Source organism: Macaca thibetana, chromosome X (assembly GCF_024542745.1).
Source record: "Macaca thibetana thibetana isolate TM-01 chromosome X, ASM2454274v1, whole genome shotgun sequence".
NCBI lineage: Eukaryota > Metazoa > Chordata > Mammalia > Primates > Cercopithecidae > Macaca > Macaca thibetana.
Window position 1 is genome coordinate 14,845,211 of NC_065598.1, and position 4,864 is coordinate 14,850,074.

Consider the following 4,864-nt stretch of genomic DNA (forward strand, 5'->3'; position numbering starts at 1 on the left):
TGTGGAGGAGACCCGCTATCTTTCCATTGTGAATTACTACAACTTATTTTGTTAACGTTTTGCTGTTTTTGCTTATACAAAACATTTGGGGCCGGGCGTGGTGGCTCATGCCTGTAATCCCAGCACTTTGGGAGGCCAAGGTGGGCGGATCACGAAGTAAGGAGTTTGAGACCAGCCTGGCTAACATAGTGAAACCCCGTCTCTACTAAAAATACAAAAAAATTAGCTGGGCGTGGTGGCAGGCGCCTGTAATCCCAGCTACTCGGGAGGCTGAGGCAGGAGAATCGCTTGAACCCAGGAGGCAAAGGTTGCAGTGAGCTGAGATCACGCCACTGCACTTCAGCCCAGGTGACGATGCGAGACTCCAGCCCAGGCGAATGCGAGACTCCAGCCCAGGCGACAGTGCAAGACTCCACCTCAAAAAAAAAAAAAAAAAAAAAAAAAAAAAATTTGGATGCTCTGTGTCCATGTCTTTTCAGATAAGCCCAGTTGCCTCACACCCTGGGTGCTACTTCAGGCTGACAGGCACCTCTAGGCTCCCACCGTTCCTCTCTTCCAGGCGGAAGAGGATTTTTCATCCCCATGGGGGAAGGCTCTGAGTTAAGTCTCAAGCATAGACTGGCTGTGAAGTGATTGCAGATTTGTCTTAATGCCAAAGATGAGGACTAGATGTTTTAGATTTACGGAGTCTCAGCTAAAACATTTGGTGGCTGTTATTAACAGTTTGAGGGGTGTCATTCACATTTTTAAAGGCATTTCTATGCATACACATGTATGCAGATTTATCAATTTACATTTTCCACATAAATGTACCTATATTATTCTTTTTTTTGAGACAGGGTCTCGCTTTGTCACCTGGGCTCGAGTGCCATGGCATCATCTCGGCTCACTGCAACTTTCACCTCCCGAGCTCAAGCAGTTCTCCTGCCTCAGCCTCCCGAGTAGCTGGGATTACAGGAGCGCACCACTGCGCAGAGCTAATTTTTGTAAGTAGAAACAGGGTTTCACCATGTTGGCTAGGCTGGCCTCGAACTCCTGACCTCACATGATCCCCCTGCCTTGGCCTCCCAAAGTGCTAGGATTACAGGCATGAGCCACCGCACCTGGCTCCTATATTATTCTATTATTCTATGCTTTTTACACTTATTTTGTCTGTGAGAGCTTTCCATATCAGCTTTTATAGCTATGCTCCTGTCTTTATTCACTGCTGCATAGCATTCCATATTGTGCCAGAAGTATTTAATTATGCTCCTAATGATGCAACCAGAATGTCATTATTTCTGTTAGTACTATAAAAAGACTAAAGTTCATATTTGTGTACATGTGGCTTTGTGCACATAGGCAAATATTTCTAGAGGAGAGATTCCTAAGAGTGGAAATGCTAAGTCAAAGGCATACTTATGCACACATAGTAAATTGCATAAAACTGAAGACACACACAGAAATGAGAACAAGTAAAACTGGGGAATTGAATAAGACTGCATGAATGTTGATTTCCCAGTTACAATATTGTACTACAGTTTTGCAAAAAATCACCATTGAGGGAAACTGGGCAAAGTGCACTGGAGATCTCTATGTGATTTCTTACAACTGCATGTGAATCTGTAATGATCTCAATACAAATTGCCCTTTTTAAAAAGAAGCTGCTCATTGAAAATGTATAAACACTACTAAACTTCCCTCTATCTCTATTTGCAGAATTAACTGAGAAGGCCATAAGCATACAAATTCTTTACCACTCCATCAGGAAAGATTTGAAGAATGATATATTTGTTTGGCAGAGAGTGAGAAATTGATTCCCAACACCGACTGGATGAGGAGTTGAACAGAAGGGCACAATGGGGAAACTGGATACCATTTCCTTTCCTTCCCAGTAAAATGTAGTGCAGCTTTTTTATTTACTTTTAATTAAATTTCAAGTAGATAAGGCTTTTTCATATTCAAAATTAAGTTCCAAAATGACAATAAAGAAGATTTCCGGGTTGTTTCCCTACTACCTGGGAAGGAATTAATTCATCAGCCTTTAATCTTCTCACTTTATTTATGATGTTGATCAACACTAGTGAATAGGAGGATGTGAGGTGTATTTTTAAGCTGTTTGACAACAGTTCTTCACAAGGGAAGTTCATGCATTTGTGGATTTGTATGAGGATAAAGTTGAATCACGTATATGAGCTGTGATTATGGAGAAATTGGTTGGCTTACCAACAGCCATAAGAGAAGACAATCTTACCAACTTCTAGTCAGCCCCTTGGTGCATGTCAGCGTGTGTGTCTGGATGTTCAGTGAAATTGGCACAGGTTAGGTTAGAAAACAGAATGATCGTTGCCTGCAGCAGAAGATAAGGCCACAATCATTCCTCACCAGGAGCAGTGTTCACACTAGCCAGGGCCTCTGCACCGCCCCTCACTTAGCTGTCCAAGGCACACCTCAGGCATGGTTTAGGAGACTCTTTCCTCCCCAGTGTAGCCGGCTCAAGTCCAGCTGCTAAGAAGCTGAAAGCTCAAGAAGCAGGAGGTATGGTGAAAGGAAATCAACTTTATCCAAATGCTACTGAGAGGTGAAGCCAGCTGGACTTCCTGGGTCGAGTGGGGACTTGGAGAACTTTTGTGTCTAGCTAAAGAATTGTAAAAGGACCAATCAGCACTCCATAAAAATGCACTAATCAGCGCTCTGTGTCTAGCTAAAGGATTGTAAATGCACCAATCAGTACTCTGTAAAAATGCACCAGTCAGCACTCTGTGTCTAGCTAAAGGATTGTAAATGCACCAATCAGCACTCTGTAAAAACACGCCAATCAGCACTCTGTGTTCAAAGGATTGTAAATGCACCAATCAGCACTCTGTGTCTAGCTAAAGGATTGTAATTGCACCAATCAACACTCTGTAAAAATGCACCAATCAGTGTTCTGTGTCTAGCTAAAGGATTGTAAATGCACCAATCAGCACTCTGAAAATGGACCAATTGGCACTCTGTAAAATGGACCATCTGCAGGATATGGGTGGGGAAAAATAAGGGAATAAAAGCTGAACACCCCCAGCCAGCAGTGGCAACCTGCTTGGGTCCCTTCCATGCTGTGGAAGCTTTGTTCTTTCACTCTTCACAATAAATCTTGCTACTGCTCATTCTTTGGGTCCATGCCACCTTTAAGAGCTATAACACTCACCACAAAGGTCCCTGGCTTCATTCTTGAAGTCAGAAGACCAAGAACCCACTGGAAGGAACCAACTATGAACCAACTATGGAACCAACTATGGACACACTACCAGTTGGATAATGGCTCCCCTTTGAAAGACCGTTCCAACTTTTTGGGCTGAGTGAAGGGATTCATGCAGGAAAAAGGTGTGGGAAAATACGGGAATATCAAGGGAGGGAAGAACTCTGTGTGTCTCTTGCCCATGGCTATCTTGAGTAATTGCCAGTCCGGAAGTCCAGTTTTTGTCATCCTCACTTCTGCACGGTAGTGGTGGGCTAACTGTTCATAACTCCCCCAAGCAGGAGGATTCTGCTGCTGGGTCTCTGTGCCTTTTTTGTTTCAAAATTGCCCCCTGGAATTTCTAAGCAAGCATATAATCAGATAAGTGAGCATTGTTCACAAAAGTGCCTCATGGAAAAGAGAGAAACAAAGAGTTTCAAAGTATGTTTCAAGGCTGAAAGCAAGACAGAAAAAAAAAGGTTTAAAATGCATTTTGAGGCTGGGATGCTCAGTTACACTGAGACCTTGGGGGAAACTTTAAAGTCACTTCCAATCAGTCAAAATTGGTCCAGGAGCTGAAGCTTCTTCTTATTTCAGCTGGCAATTTTTCTAGCACAAAACCTTTAACACCTGAAAGGAATACATCTGCTCTGACAACGTGGAATACTCTGCTTCTACTGCTTTAGAAAGAAGTCAGTCAGTCCTACTCTGCCAAGCAGTACAATAAGATTCAAATAAGAAAGTGTTTTTTTAAAAATGTGACATTATGCAGTATTCTTGAGGAAAAAATCAGGTGGATCAAAATTGAGAGATAATCACATAACAATGGGGCTGGACTCTTCAAAAATGCCAATGGCATTGCTTTCTAGATTAAAGGAGAATAAAGAGACTTGGTAACTACATTCAATGCGTGATCCTCAAAGAGATCCTGAACAGTGGAACATGACAGAAAAGATATCATTAATGCCACAAGCGTGTGTGAGAACTTAAATCTGGATATATATTGGATAGTTGTAGTGCATCAGTGTCAAACCTCCTGTGTGTGATCACTACACCACAGTTCCATAGGAGAATCTCTGTGTTCTTAGGAGATGCACACTGAACTGCTCTGTCCTGAACCATATGGGAGCAAGAGGCCAAAAGGGAAATGTATGCCTTTATGCATGTTTTGCACCAAGTATAAAAAGTTAATATAAGCTGTGCAGTCAAAACACATGAGTATATATAAAGCCTGCGTTGCCCAATCGGTTTGCACGGCATTGTCACTCCTCGTAAACCCAGCAGCCACATATCCCAGAACCAGGGGCTGATTGGAAACACTATTCTCATTGCACAATAATGCAGGGACATAAACAACAAGAGCCTGTCTTTATTTAAAAAATTTATAGGGCCGGGCGCGGTGGCTCAAGCCTGTAATCCCAGCACTTTGGGAGGCCGAGACGGGCGGATCACGAGGTCAGGAGATCGAGACCATCCTGGTTAATATGGTGAAACCCCGTCTCTACTAAAAAAAAAATACAAAAAACTAGCCGGGCGAGGTGGCGGACGCCTGTAGTCCCAGCTACTCGGGAGGCTGAGGCAGGAGAATGGCGTGAACCCGGGAGGCGGAGCTTGCAGTGAGCTGAGATCCGGCCACTGCACTCCAGCCTGGGTGACAGCGCGAGACTC